Here is a 22,500-nt window from a genome sequence, read left to right as displayed (position 1 = left end):
CTGTGTTGGGAGCAGGGCCTTGAAGAAGCTTAAGTTGTTAAGTTGTTAAGATTGGGGACTGTCTTCCCCTCAGAAGTAGGTTTTCTCCTGAGGAGATTATTAAGAAGCAAAGCTGACCTCATATTTGGTCTCTTCTCCAGGAATACACTTGCCCTTCTATTTTTCTGCTATGTTATGATACAGCACAAGGCCCTCACCAGATGTGGACACCCAATCTTGGACTTTTAGGCCAAGAACTGTGAGTTAATATACTTCATTCTTTATCACTTACCTGGTATTGGGTATTCTGTCACAGTAACAGAAGGACTAAGACACTAGCCATATCCCTACTCTTAACATCTATATTTCTTGCTATTCTCTATATACCCAATTAGTCTTGAAAAGATTAAGATGAAGTAGTCACCATTTTACAACTCCAGATCACTGAAACTTGTAAATGGAATCACAGAGGAAAACCTAAAAGGGAGAAGATCTTAGGGGAAGCAGTGGGAGGAAGGGTACCTCTTTGGCTAGTCATATCCATGCAGTTCAAGCCAGATAATCCATGGTGTCACATCCAGTCATCCTCCATCTGAGAACATGGTGGAGGAGGATGCCCATGAATGCTCCCTATAGTATCTCTGAGGCAGGGGGAGCCTGTTTAATTCTTTCCTAGAGAATGGGATTCTGGTTATTGGTGTGTGTGTGTGCATGTGTATGTGTTTTTCATGTTGAGATGCATGCTATCTGACAGCTGTGCTTTCCCACTTTTTCCTGCTCCACTCATAGTGATGGTCACAAGAAAAATCCAGGAACTTAGAAGAAAAATCAATGAAATCAATTATCAATAGTGACATTAATCTCTCAAAGATTGGGTTTTCAGATTTACAAATCTGCAATTCACCATGACAAAGAATAATAAATTACTGTGATCAGAAGTTTATCCTTATGATACAGAAAAATCAAGCCTTATACTACAGTTCAATAAAGATCATTTCACTTTATCCAAATGGTGTTTGACTCTGAAATCTGTTTACTGTATTGTCTTCTATAGCTGACATTTTATTTCCCATATTTTCCCTTATATTTTAAGAAAGGAAATAGTAATTCGTGGTTTGTTCTCTTAAACTTTCTTAAATAAACCTTAAACTCTAGTCAATGTGTCACCTTCTATCCCCAAATTTTGGACTTCCTAGTCATCACTGTACATCTTACAGCATAAAAACATGTTCTGAACTGTCAAAGTTCACAAGCTGTTCTTATCAGAACATCCATGAACCAAAACAACACTGCAAAGATGCGTAAAATCCCAGACACAGAGTACCTCCCTAGATTTATGACATTACACCACTATTTGTTTTTATTTTAATTTAGTACTACATTAAGTGCAGCAATTTTCTTATACTCAAGTTTTAGAACATAGAGAGTTTAGCAAATATAAAGCCATACAACAAATGCTCAACTCTAATACTTTCCAAATATCTGAAGGAAGGTCTACAGATACATACTATTTTTCTTAAGCCAGCCAACTCTGAGACAACAGTAGTCAATAGCTATCAAAATATTTTCTTCCACAAGATATTTGATTTAAAAGATTTTCTTTGAACTGAATCTAATTATTGATTTGTTTTTGCTAATTGCATTCTCATAATTGCTTTATCTCTTGTTCTATAACCTGTAGCCCACCAGGCATTCCCTAGGATAGTGCTGTGTTCACCAGAATCAGGAGGAGCACTGTATTGCACACTTGTACACTAATGTGCCAGGATACAGAGAAGGCACCTCAGGCAAGTGAAGGCCACATTTTAACTGGTTGGGGGCAGATGGTGGATCTTTGTTGCTCATAGACTCAGAAACCCAGAATAGAGAATGTCCCTTTTGCATGGTAGCAAGTAAGAAACAACTACATTCCATATAAGTGGATTCTGATCCAATCACCATTGCTTTTCTTGTCCCTGTGGACTGCAACAATTTACTCCACAGAGCTCTCTACCCATCACCTCTTCAGGACACACAGACAGACACAGAGGTGCACAGGTGCACAGATGCACAGCAGAATCCCCAAGAAGGATCCCACTGGCAACTGGACCTGATCTCAGAACCCAGCCTGAGAGCCATTTACTGACTGTGGGGTGGCACACTGGGCTTGTGAGTTCCTGGAAGAGCCACAGCTAAACTTGGTTTGCATATCATTGTACCAACTGTCAAAATAAGTGATCCCAGGAGTTCTCAGTTTTTGTTTTGTTTTGTTTTGTTTTCTGCCTAGACCAACCAATAAACTAGAAGCTACAAATCTCCCCTTTTATCTTGAATTCTTCCTTATCTTGAATTCTCCTGTTGACATCAGTGATGGTTTTATTACTTTGCTCATTAGTTTACCACTCCTAGAAATGCTGTATTCAGTTTAACTTTACCAAGCTCTTAGGCCACTCAAGGATTTATTGATGCTAACAAAACAAATGAGTTCCTTAAAAGTCTTGAGTCCTGCAGGCAGCACCCAATTTAACAACATCAGGAAGCAGGTCGCCCTGCACGACTCCAACCAGTGGATCTACTGCTTGCTTATATGTTAGAGAAATTCTCTCTTAGGTCTTGAACACCCCAAGAAATGAGAGTTACAAAGGAGCATGTGGGGACCTTCAACCTCAGCCAGAGTTCCAGGGACCACACAGGGCTATGAAATCATGACAGAAGATCCCAAACAAGGTCCACCAGCCCCAGGAATCAAGATATTACAAATTCCTTCTTCAGAGAAGATAACCAATAAGTCAGGTGATGGAACCACAAACCACACAGTTTCTGAAAGCCACATCCTAAAAAAAAGTTTCATAAATTTAAATATCTGACATTCATAGTATTCTCCCAAAAGAAATAAAAAAATATTATATTTGTTAGTCAAATCCCAAACTTTTTCCAGGTTTCTCTTCAAGAGTTAAATATAACTGACAGTCCTTCTGCGTGCTTCATTCTGAAGTATGACCAAATAAAATTTTTTTAAAAGTCATAGCTCAGATAAGATATATATTATACTTCTTTAAAAGTTGTGGCTTTCACACCAATGTTTACAGCAGCACAATTCACAATAGCTAAACTGTGGAGCCAACCTAATATCCTTCATTGGATGAATGGATTAATACACAATGGAACTTTACTCAGCATTAAGAAAGAACAAAATCATAGCATTTTCAGGTAAATGGATGGTGTTGGAGAAGATAATGCTAAGTGAAGTTAGCCAATCCCCCAAAAACAAATGCTGAATGTTTTTTCTGATATAAGGAGGTTGACTCATGGTGGGGTAGGGAGGGAGAGCATGGGAGGATTATATTAATTCTAGATAGGGAAGAGGGGTGGGAGGGAAAGGGAGGAGGCAGGGGATTAGCAAGGATGGCGGAATGTATCTCTGTATATAAAGTAGGTACACAACGATTCATATCTTCATACATGGACTTTGGATAATGATGTCCATCACATTTCTCCATCATTGCTAACCCCTGCCCCCTCCCTTCCCTTCCCACCCTTCTGCCCTATCTAGTGTTAGTCTATTCCTCTCATGCTCCCTCTCCCTTTTGCGTCTCAGACTCATTTAGTAATTGTAGGCTTGTGAAAATCAATTTTAGATTAGCAAGGACTGTTTGTTATTCCATTTAAAGGAATGGATGGATTCTACTTAATGTTTTGACACAACTGTGCCAGGTCCAAAGATGAATAAGACAACAATCCTGAATCCAGTCCAGTTTATGTCAACTGACATAAACATGTGTGTTTCATAAGTATTCTAGATACAAACAAGGTGACATTTGGGGTACAATTAGGGAGAGATGCAGTGATGACATAAAGATCTAGAAAGACTAAGGGAATTGGAATTGTGCTTTCAGTTACTAATTTGAATTTGGAAAGTCAAAATCTGAGTAAGGAAATGAACCCCAAGTGGGGAGTCAGCCTGCTTAAGAGGTGTGTGCCTGTTTCTCTTCTATGTTCAGAAATCGGCATTACTTAGAGATAATCTCATTCTAGAGACTTATTTTTATAGAAAAATATTTTTAGAATAGATTGAGGCTGTTTCTAAATTAGATTCCCTCAAAAAGGTCATCACCTTAGTTTTGATTAAAATAAGCATTTTCACATGCGTGCCTATTTAGAGATATACAATAAAATATGATTTTCTTGATGTGGAGCCAACTTATCTCCATTCCTAGCTCTATCTAGTCCTGAGTGACCTTTCATCTTCTTCTCCACCTGCACAGCTCATGAGAAATGTGACCCTAGAAGCAAGCTAAGCTCTGAGCAAGGAGCAGCAGGTGTACCATAGAGACAGAATGAGTTTGTTAAGGCTCACTGGATTTTCAGGGACATGTGCAGGGCATGGGGCATTCCCTTGCAACTTCCACGTTGCTTCCAAAATCACTGATGTTTTCTAACTAATGAAAGTTCCAAGGGTCATGGGTTCTCTGAGAGTTAAATACTGAAAGTGCCTTGGAGGGCAGGTTTGACCTGATAGATGACCAGCAGGTGCATATATGACTCTGGAGCTCTAGGCAAATCTGGAGCTGTGGTACTAAATTCAGGCATTGTTTGCAAGTACAGGATTGTGGGGCACCAAGATATTAAACTCTACTAAAAGTTACATGGTTATTGGAGATCAAGTAAATGGTGCATTCAGAGGCAAAGGAAGGAAGTTCAAGACCCAGGACTCACCCACAGGATATTTCAGCATTCAGAGAAAAGACAGCCAGGCAGACACTTGTCAGAGCAGCTGATGAAGGAAACCAGAGGAATGGAGATTCATGGAAATATTTAACTAATACATAGGCAGACAATGACCAGACCAGGTGTTAATACATAACTCTCACCCACAGCCTGCAGCCACCTGCACAGCCAATAGTCCCCTCTTAAGATACTCAGCCCTGGGAAGCAGCCTGCTGTAGGCCAGACTTGTAGAGATCAGACTTTTAACTCTAGCAACAAATCATGAGGGCAAGTAGTCACTTCTGTAACAGTTGGCTTCAAATGGCCAGAACTTCAATTTCCCTACATGTTGACCCTACTTCCAATATAAGACCAACTAGAGAAGGCCAAATATGTACCCATAACCAAACACAGAAGATTCTAGTTAGATATCTGCAGCTTCCTGTAGCCAGCAGCCTCCATCAAGGTTCAGCAGAGCCTTTCCTTCACCACACAATGAAGTTCTCCCACACCTCTGGTTGCCCTTGAGTCTCCCTCAATGCAAGTGCTGGTGACTGACTCCCATGCTGTATCAAGCTCCAAATGAGTTTTTCAACAGGTTGGTCTTTATCTCCACAGCACCATGGGTTAAGGTGTCAGGTAGGGTTGAGTTTGGGGAGGCAAATCTCTGGAGGGAGAAAAGATAAGAAATTGATGGCACATTCCAGAAAGAAATTCTACTTTGCATGAAGAAGTCTAACTTGAAGGAAAAGGGGAGGGGGAAAAACAAGAACTGCTGAAGAACAGTTACAAAGTCTTAGGTCCAGCTTCTCCACAGGTGGACTAGTTGGGATAGGGATACAAAGACCATGCATGGGAAAGATAGAATATATTTGAAAATACAAATATTTAAAAAGAAGATTTTAGACATGGCTCCAAATCTGGTGATAATAATTCAGAGGTTGTGATGACGGCAGTGATGACTGACATGAAGCAGAAGGAAACTGACATGTTAGAAAATTGAAGCACACACAGGTAGTGTAGAAATAATGCTGTAACTCATAATTTAAACTGTCATGGGATGTATAACAGATGTTGATCTCTATTCTGAGACTTAAAGGTACAGGAAATATGACAACATTTTTTTATATTTTCTATGAATCTGCTCACATTAGATGCCAGTTCTTCTGGGCCAGCTGGAAGAAGATGGTTCCTATTCATTCTCGTACCTCTCTCCACCTGACTCAGGCCAGGTTACAATAACATACAAGGAACCTGCTGTGGTTAATTCCAGTGGGTCCATCCCCACATGCAGATGTCCTTGTTCCTTCTTGGACACTGCTGAACCTTTCACCACTAGGAGAATCCCCTGCCCTGGTCTCTGCACCTCCTTTCTCCACTGAGGCTCCAGAATTGCTGTTTAATGCTGGCTGCTGGCTTCTTCTGCATTAGACAGTCCCAACAAGGAATCACAAAGCTGGGCTACCAGAACAGATGAGAGAGCAGGAGAAAACGCGGAACAAAGAAGCAAGATTTGATGTTACCATAAATTCTTCTGACAAAGTCAGGCTAATCCTGGTGTTTGATTATACATGGCATATTATGAATATAGTAAGCATACTCCAGAATGTAAATCGACATCTGTTGAAATAAGCTAGTAAGAAAGTTTTAAATGTCATTGTGGCTTTTCAGGCGATTGTACAAATATAAAACACAATAGTTACAGAATCAATATTATTATATATTTAATTCACTATTTATTTTTATTTCAAGTGTCATCAGAGAAAAATTTTCTTTCCTACTAACAAATTAACAGAACAAAAGAAAAGGACATGTTATTTACTCTAAGCTTGTGTTCCACTTTAGTATCTAAAAATATTTATAACATACTCATTCAGTAGGAAAAAAAACTCTCCACAATGGGAAAAGACAGAGTTATAATTACAAAAACAAAATGTGTTCTTATTGTGTTATTTTTATTGGCTAAATAAACATCTATAAAACAAGACATAGAAAAACAATTCCATTCTCAGAAGTCTTCAAATTCTCTCCTCACCTTTCTATATAGCTGGCGTTAAATCATCCTTATCTCTCAGTGTGATAATTGGACTCTGAGAATGTAAATTAAAGTCAGGCTGTGGGAATTTCATTGTTAATGGTGCCTCTGTTTTGGTTTTCTCTCTCTGCTGGTTTGCATGGGTGAATACCATGACAGGAAGAGCTGCCCCCCTTGTCTCCAGGGTGTGGCTTTAGGGATTCTGACCCAAGCATTTGCTTTACTATGGGACATGGAAAAATCCAACTTCTCACCATGAAGTAGGACCATGACAGAAAAGACAATGATATCAAGGGGTTTTAAGCTGCGCTATTGTTTCCATGAATATAAACATTAATATCATGCTGATGTTTCTGGTGAATGACCTTGTAGGGCTCTACAGAAAACAGGGCCCCTGAGGCTGGGGACAGTGGAGATGGCCAGGTTGACCCTGCAGACTACTTTTGGTCTTGCCTCTGGTACTTAAAATCAGTAACTGAATCTCTCAGAACCTGTTTTCTTTTTATTAGGAAACTTTGGCTTAACTCAACTTCTATTAATCATATTAGAACTATTTAGATTTCACTTTGATTGAACAGATATTTTGTGTTGATTACACTAGTCCCAGTGGTTAGTGGTACAGTTTTTACCTGATATGATTCTTACCTGTTTTATTTTGGGAGATTTATTGGCCAATATAATATTTTATGGAGATTTTAATATTTCTTTAAAATGTAATTGGGGGTTAGCTCAGTAGTAGAGCCCTTGCCTGGCATGAGGGAATCCCTGAGTTTCATACCCAGCACCACAGAAAGCTAAACTAAATCATTATAACACAAATAATATTATGCATAAATATTAACATTGTTTATTATTATATTTAAAATACAGATATTAAACTAATATTGAAATACAAAAGAGCATAATTAATGAAAGACTGTTAAGTTACTCTAGAATTCATGAATTTTTCCTCATAAGGAATTTGTGTATGTAATATATTGTTTCATTTGTTCTTGATTCTACAAAAGTTGTAATAATGAATGTCATCTGGCTCATTTTTTACTCAGCAATATTAGGATTAATATTTATTAGGATTTGTTCACTTTGTTGGGCAGATCTGTAGTATATTTGTCTCCACAGCTGTGTTATATTCCACTGAGAGAATATTCTACACTTTAATATCCATTTCTCATTTGTGGCATTTGGATGCATGCTCTTTTCACTGCCACCAGTGCTTTTTCATATGGCTCCCCATGTGCTTTGTGTATAGCAAGCATTTGTTACAATAGAGGATATAGTAGAGACTGACTCCATCTTCTCCGGTTTGACTGCTTTTCCATGTTTATGGTTTTAAGCCCCATCTCTCACTCCCTTTCTGACCCACATCTGGATGAATCCATGAGGAAGCAGCTGCTCCATCCCTTGGTACAGGTAGGAAATTCAAGGCACAGATGAAAAAATTCATACCAACCCCAGCCCAAGACTCCATGTAAACCCTAATTCTCTTTCCCCTTCCCTTAAGGCAATTTGCACTAGCTTGGGAAACCTTCCTTGCTCTCTCTAGAAAGCCTCCTTCCTTACCCTCTTGGTGAGTATGTGGCATTGACCACTGGGACTAGTGTGGTTAACACAACAGACTGTGGTTAACACAACAGACTGTGCAACAGCAACACCTGACTTTTGGGCTGTGGATGGCCGTGAGCTCTCTGTACTGTATTGCTGCTTGAGTCAGGGCCTCCCTGCAAGCTGCACCATTTCCTCCTGCATCTGCTGAGTTCCACAGAGCCTTCACTATACATTTAACTTTTCTAAGGCAGAATTCATACTTGAAATTTAGGGAAGGGGGCCCTCCTTGCAAAGGCATTAGGTCTTGTCTCAGCTGGACGTATTTGTGCATTACTTTGAATGTCTTGATTCCAGCACTCCTAAAAGCAATTTGCTCAATAGTACTCTTCCAAAGTCCTGGATTTTTGACAGGAAAAAGTTCCTGATCCTCAAGATAATAAGAAAAAACATTCATGGCACCCTATGATATGGCCTGAGGATTAATTCAACCATGATCACTAGTGCAGGAGGTCACTAGCCATCAGGTGAGGTGTCCTGGAGGAAGATACTTATAAATGTGAGCAGCATCAATGCTCTTGAATCATAAGAAGGAAATGTGAAAGAGGAAGAAAAAGAGAGAGGGAGAAAAATCTGGATATAAAAGGAAGAAATAAAAAATGGAAATAGTAACCTACAATTTAACACTACTGGAAATCTAATTTTTATTAAAAGAATTATTACACCAAAAAAAAAAAGAAAAAAAGAAAGAAAGAAGAAAGAAAGAAATAAAGAGAGGGAGGGAGGAAGGGGCAGGGCTGGGATTGTGACTCAGTGGTAGAACACTTGCCTAGCATGTGTGAGGCTGTGGGTTTGATTCTCAGCACCACATAAAAATAAATAAATAAAATAAAGGTATTGCGTCCAATTGCAAATAACTAACTAACTAACCAAATAAGAGAGGGAACTGATTGACTTTTGAGCCTTTGCAAATGTACCAACTGGAAACATTCATGATTTTAGCCAATACTGAGGCTTGAGTAGAATAGTTATATACAGGGATCCCACTAAATTAAAAAAGGTAGCACCTATTATCTTAGAGAAAATTACTGAAGTACAAAATAGAGAACAAGCATCTTGCATTTTAATCATTAGAATTAATAATTGCCTTACCCAAATTACCCATAGTCAGCATATATTTTTTTTTTTTCCTCAAGTATGTAATGGACACATTGACCCTATGAGTAATAAATCAGAATTAAACTATGGTTATGATTTTGGCATGTTTGAATCAACTTGAGAAAATGCACATTATTGTCCAGTTGTCCCAGACAAAAGAGTTGATGTTGCATAATGTAAATAAAATATAGTCTTCAAGGGTGATCCCCAGTGTCCAATATGAATATGTCCTGTTACTAAACTTGGAAAGGCTATCGGAGCCTTAAAGCCATGGCTCTACCCATTAAGTCTCTTATACACAAAATTAGGAAAATTACTCCCCCCATCAACCAAACTAATAATTATTTTGCTGTTATAGATTTGGTGAATACATTCTGTTCCATCTGATTTCAACAGCCCCTCAGCTACCTTTTCCCCCTGTGTTTATGAGGACACAACATATCTGCTCACCTCAGCATCCCTCAGCTGCCGTGGGATCTGCCAAGCAAGACCTTAATGCACTGAGGTTTCTCAAAGAGCACTGCCATTACATCATCATGATAACTGCCTCATTACAGGGATTCATTTGACATGCTCACTTAGGACATACAAATAAATATTCAAAAAGGAGCTCATGAAGAGAGTGGATTCTAGCTTCACACAGCACTGGGCCCCATCTGCTTGGCCAAATTCCTGAAAATTATTTGGTAAACCAATGTTGCTCCATTTCTGACACTGTGAAAAAGCAGAAACATCCCTTAGGATTTTGTTTAGGTTCCCAGGCACCCATTGCTCATTTACAAGTTTTGCTTAAGCATATATGTGCTGTTGCTTAAACTAAGCCTACTTTGAGTGAGGCTTTCTCCAACAAGAGTCTCAGTTACAATAGAGTGGTGCTCCAGCTAGTGCTCCTAGAGTCCTTCAATGCAGAGGTTTTGGAAACCTCATCTCATGTATTCCGTATTATGTGGACCATCTTGATGGTGCTGAATTGTCTGTGAGCTGCTAATTTGAAAACCTTCCCTTCTTAGCCCTGTGCTATAATGCCATCAGAGCAGCAAGTACTGCCACTTTCTGGGTTCTGGTGGAACCAGTGAATCTCTTAGTGCCTGGTGTGTGTGATCCTCCTGCCCCTGCTGCCCATTATGCATAGGGTCACAGAAGGAGCAACCTACAATTATGGCACAGTCACCAAGCCTCTTGCTACAGGATGCAGCCCAACATGGGCCCTGGAAGTGTTCCCTCTATAAGAGGGAACATCCATTCTGTGCTCAGTCTCTTGCCACATGCCATAGTGCTAGAGGGTGTCACCCCTTACCCAGTCTTCTTGGGTACCTTAAGAGTTGATCTTTTGAGACAAACTGAATGAGCAGCAGCTGGAATTTGCATTCTTAATAAATTGCATCTCCTCTATTGCATGCAATGGAGCTCAGTGGAGAACTGCTGTTTTTTACCCCTTATTCAAAATGTCACTGATAACAGGTCAATAAAGTTGGCCAAACTGAAAGCATTTTAATTCTAGATACCCTGGCCAACAACCAGACATATCTGTACACTTTATGGACTTGTTGTCTATTGAAAACAGTCTGGCTGTCTGTTCTAGCCAATAACCCAATTCCCTTTTCAAGGATCCTTCCATGGGATAAAGAACTCTGAGAATCTCTTGTTTCACTGAGAATGATTAAATAAAGTGAGCTCTTTTTTATTTTATTTAGAGATAGGTTCTCACTAAGTTGCCTAAGTTGCTTAGGGCCTCTCTAACTTGCTGAAACTGGCTTTGAACTTGTGATCTTCCTGCTTCAGCCTCCTGAGCCACTGGAATTACAGATATGCACTGCTGTGTCCAGCAATATTGAGTTCTTAAATGAGGTGTTCAATGAACCTCAACCTCTTTTATCATTTTCAAAATTCTTAGAGCATCATAACAGTTCACTCAAACAAGATCAAAATCACATTAAGTAAAACCTGGCACATTTTGATCATGTGTCAAACATAAGGGAGTATTATAATAAAGAATGGGGTTCCATTATTTCAATGTATGAGTGCTGAAAACCTTTAAGCCTCAGTTTTCCTTCATCTCCTTGTGCTACATAGCAAGGCAAGCTCATAAACAAACTCAGTGCTCCCTCCTTTGGTGGTAGTGGGACTTTTGATCCACACCTGAGAACCTCTGTCAGAATTTCAGCCGTAAGCATTATGAACAGCCTAAGCCAACCACTTTGCCTTGTTCTCTCCAGTTATGCTTGGCCACACTAAAAAAACTTTTCCTGCTCTCCCAGAAAGCCTCATTTTGCAGGTAAGTGAAAAAAATCCAACTTTATCAGCTAAACAAATACCAATCTTGGCTCTAAATAGAGAATGGAAGTTATAATAATTTTTCTGCTCTAAAACATAAAACAGCCATGCTCTAAGTTCAGCTAATCAATATGTGTAATTAGTGTTTAATTTTTCTTTTATTTTCATTTCCCTGAATACTAATAAGATGCCAAGTACATCCATTTATTTTTATAGATCATAGCTATTTCCTCTTCTTTTTTTTAGAGAATTTTTTAATATTTATTTTTCAGTTTTCGGTGGACACAACATCTTTGTTTATATGTGGTGCTGAAGATGGAACCTGGGCTGCAAGCACTCCAGGCGAGTGGCCACCGCTTGAGCCACATCCCCAGCCCCAGAAACTTCCTCTTCTAAGAAATGGTTGTTCCTGTCATTAGATCATGTTTCCATTGGAGTATGATTTTCTTATACATTTCTACATGCTCTCTACAAATACTGAATAGTTATTTAGCATTGTTACATGTGTTATATCTCCTTCCAGTGTCTGGTGGCTGATCACTTTTTTAAAAATATGTCTCAATGATAGGAGTGCTTCATTTTAATATGGTTGAACTTATAATGTTATACTGCAGATAGCAGTTTTGGTACTCAACTCCAGGGAAGATAGGCAGTCACTTAAGCTGGCATTGACTTTGAATATGGTATGAATTAGAAGATTACACCTATTTTTCCTACTTATAGCTCATTTTCTAGTTTAACATATTGAATATTTCTTTTCCTCCCACAACTTTTGACATCTAGCAACATTACATGTGTGTTGAACTGTCTCTAAATTTTCCTTTGTCCCTTTGGTCACTGTCTTTTCTCTTTCAATATGTAATCTTTGTAGGTTTTGTATATTAAGGAAACTCATATAACAGTAGAAAACCAAAAAATTGTCATCTTGTAAATATTTAAATATATATACACACAAAAAACTTATATAATTTAAAATGAATAAGTTTACAGGTGTAAATGCAAACCGTTTCTAACTCAAGGCAAGTAATAACCAATGGTGGGCCGGCGGGAAAACGTTGGTAAGAATGGAAACTAGGTCCTAAGGCTGGGACTTTCCCACCCGGTTAGACCAGCGAGAAGTGAGAACTAATCCAGGAATTCTTGCCAGCCCAAGCAATCCTGGAACAATCTGTCAGCGGACACATCAATACCCTGCAGAGATCACTGCTGTGGTCTCAGATTCGCTAAGCCACCAACTTCTCTCCTGTATGCATGCTTTCACCTCAGGCACCAGGTGACCAAGCCACGTGGACTAAGGGCTTAAATCAAAGACATGCCCAGGGCGTTAAACATATACCAAGGGAACAATTAACTTGAATACAAGGTCCAAATCGGCAACAAGTTCTACCATCCAGGGCTGACATCAGATACATGCTTCAAAGAAAAATTTCTTTACCAAGGCTTATTCCAGTTTCATGAGGCTAGCATGAGGGTGTATACTTTTGCCAGGGCAAATTTATACTTCAAAATCCTCTCTGAGGGAGGGGCGCGCAGACGTGCGAAGGCTGGCTGCCAGGGTCCTGCCGGGCAGGGGCCGCAGCGCTCCGCTCAGGTCCTGCAGAGTTAGCTACTGCCACTCGCGCTCCCAGGCGGCGGGCCTGCCGCCTGCTTCTAGTGTGCCGCTGGCCCACCGCCCTCTCTCTCCCCTTCCTTTCCTCCCTCCCTCCCTTCCACTCCTCTTCTCCTTTGGCGCCCATTCCCACTCCTCTGGCCGCCAGCCGGGCCTGGAGCAGACGACAGGGGTGGGGGTCCTTGAAGCCACCGCTCTGTCTCGCTAGGCTCAGGCTAGGGCAGCAGAGCCCCCGGGTGTGGCCATGAACTTACCCCGGGCGGCATCGGCAGAGGCAGAGGAGGAAATGGAGTGGAGCTTCGCAGGAGGAAAGCCTGGACCAAGTGCTCTGGAAGGTCTTGGAGACCGAGTATCTGTCCACAGAAACGACGATGACGCGGGATGAGGACTGAGGACGAGGAAGACGGGGAGGACCTTCCTGGTGCGAAGCTGCCGGCACCAGCAGGGAGAGGAAAATTGAAGAAAAAGAAGATTTTTTTTTTTTTTTGCCATATGGCAAAAAGACTGTCTTATACCTTTGAGAGCCTCACCGAATGAGCAAAGCGCGATAACCTGAAGGGTGTATTTGTGAGAAATGGAGGAGGTTTTGTTGTTGTTTTGTTGGTACCTGGGCTTCAACTCAGGGGCATCAACCACTAAACCATATTCCCAGCCTCTTTTTTGTATTTTATTTGGAGACAGGGTATCACTGAGTTGCTTAAGACCTTGCTAAATTGCTGAGGCTGGTTTTGAACCATCAGCCTCCTGAACCGATGGGATCACAGGCAGGAGCCACCACACCCAGCGAAGAAACGGAGGAAGTTTGAAGATGATTTATCACTGGGAACTGAAGCCAACCACCTCCATGAAAGTGATACTCAAATTGAAAACGGCAATAACATCTTGGCCAAAGAGAGAAGACTCCAGTTTCATCAGAAGAGGAGAAATGTGAAATGTGGGTGTGGGAAGAGCAGTGGGACAGTCTCAAGAGTTTCAGAATTATTGGAACTTTGTGAGGAAGAGCCTGAAGAAATGCTTTATAAACTTGGATTCGGATGAGATGAACCAGACATTGCTTCTAAAATTCCTTCCAGATCTTTAAATTCTTTCATCATTTGCCACAAGGGATAGATATTAAAGCATTTTTAAAATTTATTTTTTAGTTATAGGTGGACAAAATACCTTTATTTTTTATGTGGTATTGAGGATGGAACCCAGTGCCTCACGCATGCCAGGTGAGTGCTCTTCCACTGAGCCACAACCTCAGCCCCAATATTAAAGTATTTTTGAGTGCTCAAATGCAACCAATGACATGCTTACTATTAAGGCAAATGTGTTTTATATTTTATATTTTTTCTTCTTTATACTCTCAAGTCTCTGGGACTCCCCTTTAGAGAATTGGAAATATGTCCTCAGTGACCTCTACCAAGGAGATAGACTTGCCTCGTCTTTAAGTGTAAGTAACAATGCAAATCATTTAATGAAAACATTATCAAAACTAAATTTTTGATAAAACAGAGAAAGGAGAAGGTAGCAGTCCTTCTCCAGCAGTTGAAAAAGGAAAGAGGCCAAATGTTTCAATGATTGAAGAAAGTGGCAATAAAAATGATAAAAAATCTCAAAAAGTTGTAAAAAAGAAAGACTCATCTTCTATGTTAGCTACAGTTAAAGAAGAAGCCTCGGGTATTTCCTTAGGGGTTTTGGAGAATGCTGACACTGATAGATTTTCTGATGAAACAAATAGAAATTTTAATAAAAAAACGTGAGAGTGAACAGAATAAAGAAACTCAAAGTCATGAGATTATATTGCCTGAGGAGTCTGTTGTAGAATCTGATTCAGGTGGTGATTTTAACATGTCCAAACACAGTGAGCTGGAAAATGCCCCTATGTCTGCACTTGAAGAAGAGCCTTGTGCACCATTGATGATCCCATTCATAAGAAATATAATGACATAGCAGAAGGACTCCTTTGAAATGGAAGATGTTCAGAGTATAGAGGGAGAAGCTTCTCATGTTCTGTCCACTTATGAGCTAGGTCTCTCTAAGTCCAAAAGATCATCTGCTATGTTCTTGCAAGTCAGCATTCTGATAGCAATGGTTTTGCCAAAGATTCCACTCATGAGTCCCTGCAAGCCATGGGGAATAGTGCTGATAGTTGTGACAGTGAGACAAAAGTCACATCATTTGGTGAGGACCTTGTTACATCAATAGCACAAGATCAACCTTATTTCAATGAGTCAGAAGAGGAATCTCTTACCCTTCTTCAGGAAGGAAGAGCCAGGGCAGCAACAGTTGTCAAATGTGGGACTGTTGAGAATACCGGAAATATGCAGTCCACCTGTAGTCCAGAGGATCACATTGCTGAAAGTACCAAAACAGAAGAGGTTTTGTCTTCAGCACAGACAATAGAGCTCATGAGGGAAATAAGTGGTAAAAGTGATGTGAATTTGCCCAGTACACCACACACCATATTCTGAAACTGCTGGCTTTCATTGAAGCAAAATGCAGTGATAGGAGCTCTGAAAATACAGTAGGGCCTCCTTCTTCTGTGGACAGATTTAATATAGCTTTGCAAAGAGCTCAAATGAAAGTTTGTAACTCTGTCTAATCAAAGAGTAGGGTGTAACCTGATAAAATCAAAAGATCTTTTTTAAAACAAAGATACTTGCTTGCAAAAGCTGGCTATCCTCCAATAAGGTCTCAGTCTTTACCAACAACTTTATTGAGCTCAGTAAGGGTTGTGTCCTCTGTCAATGTCCAGTTGTCTCCAGGGAAAGAGACCAGTGACAGCCCACCTTCCTTCAGCTAATAAATACACACCTGAAGAGGAATAAAAGGGGGTAAAGAGGTGACTGAGCATGACTGAGTATGCAGTCAGTCTTTGGTTAAATCTACCATTTTTCATCTCTTCATCATCTGTGAAGAAAGAAGAAGCAACCCAGAGTGAGGTGACCAGGTTGGAGGAATGCCATCATGGAAGGACTCCTGCCTGTTCACAATTCATCCCAGCATGGATATCTCAGTCCACCTCTCCCTGCACTCTGTCTACTCTCAGGGGCAGGAAAGGCCCCTATGTGAGCACATGAGAACTCTGAGCATACAGTTTTCCCAGCATACACAGTTTTCCCATCTGAGGTGCCTTTGCCTCCCCTATCAGGTGTCCTTACTCACCCAGATACGTTGCCTATCCTTACTGAGTGTGCTCTGTGAATCCTCCTTCTGCCATAGAAATGCAGTTTCAAAGAGTGTTGCATGATATTAGAAACTCACTGCAGAATCTTTCATGGTACCCTGTGATGAGAGGACCTGCTTTTGCTGCGCTTCCATGTAGTACTTAGAAATCATCTGTTCTACATCTTTATGAAAATACTTTTCAGGAGCTTCAAGTAATGAGATGAAGCCTGAATTTGTTTAGAACACAAATGATGGATTTAGAGTTGGCATTGCTGCATCAGCAAACCAAGGTTTTTATCACCACATGACTGAGGAGGAAAGATATGAAGTTGATCAGCTGCAGGATTTGAGAAATTCAATCCGAATGGAACTTCAGGACTGCTTGTTTGACCTGAATGGACAGCTTCAGGCTGTGCAGGTGTCTTCTCCTTTCTACTCCTCATCACTTGTGGAAATGTGTGGCAGTAGAAGTGCTGATAACTTGTCATTTCCTTCTCCACTTTACATAATGGAACCAGTCACTGAACTGATATGAGAACAGTCGTACTTGATGTCTGAATTGGGCCTGGAACTTAGAGAAGTGGGATATGAACTCCCTCCTGGAGAAAGCTCAGAATCAGTTTTCTCCTACACAACATCAGTTGTTGGGGTCGGGGTGGGGGGCTGCCCTGAACAGGAGCTGAGCACTCCCCCTTAGCCTTGAGTAATGGGGCTGTGGAACTAGCATTGCACACAGTGCGAGGCAGGTGGGCTTCACCTTCTCTTGGCAAGAAAGTACAGCTCTGGGATTGGGCTACACCCCCATGTTTGCTGTAACACAATCCTTTGCCTTATTTGGGTAGAATTTTCTATCAAATTGAAATGAAAACAGGGGTTTAGGGTGTGCTTGCTCTCTTGCCTCTTGCCTCCTTTGCTCCTCTTTCCCTCCAGTGTGGGAGCTTAGGTCTCAGAGCCACCACTGACCCCCGAAAAAGGTATTTCTGTGTTTGTGTGATCTTTCAGTTGCCAGCACAATTCATGTGGAGTGACCCTGACTCCACTGCTCACACAGATTGTGGTAGATAATCAGAGTCATCCTCTGTGTGTTCTGGTCCCTCTCATGCTAACAGAAGAATTGGAGTGCCTTCAAACTCTGTGCAGATGCCTCCAGAGTTGGAGAGTTCTGAAGAAGTTGGAGTAGCCAAAGAAGAAGCCTCATGGGTTGTAGGGACCTAACTCTGAAGTGGAAGAAGGGTCTGGAAAACTCCCCCTAATGCCTGAAGAAATGCATAGAAATATGGAGCAGAACAAGTTGCAGCAAGTCATGTAGGAGATTAAAGAGTCAATTGTTGGGGAAATCAGAAGGGTAATTGTAAGTTGACTTTTAGCAGCAGTATCTTCAAGTACAGCATCTAATCCTAAGCAAGATAATCATTAAGTGAAATTTTTAGGTTGGCATGGATCCTACAGTTATGTCTATTTGTGTTATCAATGTTATACACTGGTGGAGGTGTTATCTGTACTTCAGAAGATACTGTCTGCTGAGCTGGGCTACTATATACAATGTGCTATGTGTTTCCCCTCTGTATATCTTTTCAAAAAATATACATAGAAACTAGGCACTTTGCTGATTATTTATTTTTTTAATCTCTCAAAACTGTAGCAATATGGAAAGGCCTAATATTTATTTGTATGTTGATATTTTTCCAATTGATTCTCTATGTAGAATTAATTATAAAACTTGAAGAATTCCAGACATAACCAGTTTATAAATAACACTTATTCAGACTAGCTTCTTACAACACTGACCTTTATGAGGTATTTACTGTGCAATAACTGATTCATTTTATGAGAGCTTGAAGCAACCAATGATTTTTCCTTCACTGATGTTAATTAGTGTCACTTCCAAGAAAACAAACTGTTCTGTTGTAAAAATTGCTCTTAATTCTTGAAGAGGCTACTGATAGCAGTAGGTTAGAATTACCTACAACTGCTCAATGTTCTTACACTGTAAAACTCATTGCTTTATGCCAAACAAATGTAATTTTATTACAGCTTACATATCATTTTTCTTTTAGAAATGTGCCTTATGTTAAATGCTATGTACTTTTGCATTGTCCAGATTTCTTATAAGGAGATGTTTCTTCTTCTGTGTTTTAAACTACATAATATTGTCAAAATAATGGGGCCTCTGACTTGAATAGATAGAAATGAATACGCTGGTTTCTTGTTTTTTTTCCAAATGGAAGTAATTTAGATTTGTTCTCCTCATATATAAATTATTTGAATTCGATATTAGCCAGTCAAAACTCTTTGTTTTTAATGAAAGAAAAAGAAAAATGGTTTCCTATTTGGCTTTACATGTATTAAATAAATGTGAAAAGTAACAACAACAATAATAACCAAGAATCCTTAATGCAGTAGGTGCCCAGAACCTGCTCAGTCCATCTAGAAGCATTTGCGGTGGAAAATGGAAGGGCCTAACTCAGTGTACTCCTGCTTGTTCATCCACATCTGCTGGAAAGTAGAATGTGAGGGCAGGATGGAGCTGCCAATCCACACAGAGTACTTGTGCTCAGGGGGAGCAATAACCTTGATCTTCATGGTGCTGGGTGCCAGGCTGTGATCTTCTGCATCCTGTCAGTGATGCCTGGATAAATGGTGGAGCCACCAGACAGCACAGTGTTGGCATAGAGGTCATTGAAGATATTGATATCACACTTCATGATGGAGTTGAAGGTGGTCTTGTGGATGCCAGAGGATTCAGTACCCAGGAAAGAGGGCTGGAAGACTGCCTCTGGACACCAGGACCACTCATTACCAATGGTGATCACCTTCCTGTGGGGCAGCTCATAGCTCTTCTCAGGGAGGAAGAGGATGAAGTGGTGGCCAACTCCTGCTTGAAGTCCAGGACAACATAGCACAGCTTTTCCTTGATGTAACACATGATCTCCTGCTCTGCTGTGGTGGTGAAGCTATAGCTATGTTCTGTCAGAATCTTCATGAGGTAGCCTGTCAGGTCCTGGCCAGCCAGGTCCAGATGCAGGATGGTATGGGGAAGGGCATAGCCCTCACAGATGAGCATTATGGGGGCGACCCAGTTACCAGAGTTCATAACAATGTCAGTGGTGCACCCAGAGGCATACAGGGACAGCACGAACTGGATGGCCACATATATGCCAGTGTGTTGAAGGTCTCTAACATGATCTGAGTCATCTTCTCTCTGTTGGCATTGAGGTTCAGGGGGACCTCAGTCAACAGCACCCCATGCTCCTCATGGGCCATATGCAGCTCATAGTAGAAGGTGTGGTGCCAGATCTTTTCCATGTAATCCCAGTTGGTGACAATGCTGTGCTCCATGGAGTACTTCAGGGTCAGGATGCTGAGCTTGCTCTGGGCCTGTCCACCATCATACCCTAGTGGTGGAGACGCCTGATAATAGAGGGCAACACAGCCCTGGGGGCGTCATTGCCAGCAAAGCCAGCATTGTACATGCCGGAGCCATTGTCAGTGATGAGCTTAGTGATTTCTTCTTCCCTTGTGATTGCAGAGCTGCAGGAGGACATGGAGCTTGGGCCAGTGCATGATCAAGATAATGCATTCTCACTGTTTCTGCTATTGTATATATGGTACACATATATGTAACATACATACATAGCATTGCTATCGACTTTTGTATGTTAATAACATACTGCCAAATTAATAATCTGTTTTTTGAATCTTAGCATTTTTAACTATAAAAACAAATTTTACTTGTTTTGTTATGAAGTAAAAGTGAAGGAAACCACATAAAGTACCCACTTTACAAGTATCCTTTATTTCATCTCCTTTGGCATTAGCTTTTCTTTGCCCCCAAATGCTCTCCATGTTCAGTGCAAGAGTGAACATGGAAGACCCCAGAAGAACTCTCAGTTAACCATAGCCACAGGTCTTGTGTTCTGTATTCTACCTATAGTAAATAAATAAATAAATAAATAAATAAATATATATATATATATATTTATTTATTTATTTATTTATTTATTTATTTTTCTATGAAATCTTTATACTGAAAATATAAATGTACCTCCCAGGAAGGAAACACCCATCCAGTGGCAAAAAACATTAACATGAACCAATAACAAATGTATTCCTTAAGTACATCTTATATTCATTTTTCTTAGAAAACCTATATTCGACCATTTGAGTTAATAGTCAATGGAAATTAAAGTTGATCATTCCCTTCCATCTTTTTTTTATTGGTTGTTCACAACATTACAAAGCTCTTGACATATCATATTTCATACATTAGATTGAAGTGGGTTATGAACTCCCAATTTTTACCCCAAATGCAGATTGCAGAATCACATTGGTTACACATCCACATTTTTACATAATGCCCTATTAGTAACTGTTGTATTCTGCTACCTTTCCTATCCCCTACTATCCCCCCTCCCCTCCCCTCCCATATTCTCTCTCTACCCCATCCACTGTAGTTCATTACTCTCCTTGTTTATTTCCCCATTCCCCTCACAACCTCTTATATGTAATTTTGTATAGCAATGAGGGTCTCCCTTCATTTCCATGCAATTTCCCTTTTCTCTCCCTTTCCCTCCCATCTCATGTCTCTGTTTAAAGTTAATCTTTTTTTTTCCTGCTCTTCCTCCCTACTCTGTTCATAGTTGCTCTCATTATATCAAAGAAGACATTTGGTATTTGTTTTTTAGGGATTGGCTAGCTTCACTAAGCATAATCTGTTCTACTGCCATTCATTTCCCTGCAAATTCCATGATTTTGTCATTTTTTAGTGCTGCGTAAATATTCCATAGTGTATAAATGTCACATTTTTTTTATCCATTCATCTATTGAAGGGCATATTGGTTGGTTCCACATTCTAGCTATTGTGAATTGTGCTGCTATGAACATTGATGTGGCAGTATCCCTGTAGCATGCTCTTTTAAGGTCTTCAGGGAATAGTCCAAGAAGGGCAATAGCAGGATCAAATGGTGGTTCCATTCCCAGCTTTCCCAGGAATCTCCAAACTGCTTTCCAAATTGGCTGCACCAATTTGTAGTCCCACCAGCAATGCACAAGTGTACCCTTTTCTCCACATCCTCGCCAGCACTTGTTGTTGTTTGACTTCATAGTGGCTGCCAATCTTACTGGAGTGAGGTGGTATCTTAGGGTGGTTTTGGAAAAAAAAATATATTTTAAAATTGCATCTATACTGAACATATACAGATTTATTTTGTCTTTATTCTCCAAATGATACAACAACCATTCACATAATATTTACAATGTCTTAAGTATTTTATGCAATCTAGAGATGATGAATTAAAATATTCAGGAGGATGTATAGGTTAAATGCACATTCTACAGTACTTAAATAGAGTTTAAGCTTGTATTCATTCTGGTGTTTTCAAAGGTGGGGGTTCTGGAACCAATCCCCTGAGGATACATATGTATGACTACATTTTAACAGGGCAGGGAAAAAATAGCAAAAGATGTGCGCCGTTTTACCTAAGGACCTCATATGCCGTAAGTTTAGTTGAAATGCAGAAGTGTTTGTATTTTCCTGGAAAAATCAGATGAAACTGTGAGATAACATGCACACAAATGCTTTGCTGCTTTCAATGCAACACCTAAGAGACAACACAGCATGACTCTGGCTCAGTACATCCTCCCAACACAGTTGCAGGGTGTGAATATAAGAGTCACTGTTTTAAAAGCTTACAGCTTTTTTTTTCATTGTTTTTCCCTCATAAGAATTTAAGTGAACCAAAAATTACAAGATTATATAAATGAAAAGACTGTGACTTTGGTCATAGTAGACTTTTCAGAACCAAAAGATAACAATAATAACATGACAATAGTTTTAATTCAATGTCAGGAATCTAGCACAGATATCCCACAAAACTGAATGTGAGAGTATATTCCAGGTAAGTGAGGTATGTGTCAGAGTAACAGGTAATTTTTGGAGGATTCACCCCCACCACAAATGGTCAAAATTTTAATACATTAATTGAATCTGGAATAAAGATTTTTGTTATTTTTGAATTATTTTCACTCAGACACTTAACATATAATCCAACAATCATAGTTTTTC

The 22,500-nt window shown here is 40.0% G+C and overlaps 2 pseudogenes; one reads left to right on the top strand and one right to left on the bottom strand.

Annotated features, from left to right (window-relative positions):
* Positions 1-13,527: 13,527 nt before the first annotated feature.
* Positions 13,528-17,960, top strand: LOC144364816 (protein ITPRID2-like; annotated as a pseudogene).
* A 903-nt stretch (positions 17,961-18,863) lies between these two features.
* LOC144370140 (actin, cytoplasmic 3-like) lies at positions 18,864-19,700 on the bottom strand (annotated as a pseudogene).
* Positions 19,701-22,500: the final 2,800 nt, after the last annotated feature.

The sequence above is a fragment of the Ictidomys tridecemlineatus genome, chromosome 13, assembly GCF_052094955.1.
Source record: "Ictidomys tridecemlineatus isolate mIctTri1 chromosome 13, mIctTri1.hap1, whole genome shotgun sequence".
In the NCBI taxonomy this organism is placed as follows: domain Eukaryota; kingdom Metazoa; phylum Chordata; class Mammalia; order Rodentia; family Sciuridae; genus Ictidomys; species Ictidomys tridecemlineatus.
The sequence above is the reverse complement of the archived record's forward strand: the minus strand, read 5'-3'. Positions and strand labels throughout refer to the sequence as shown.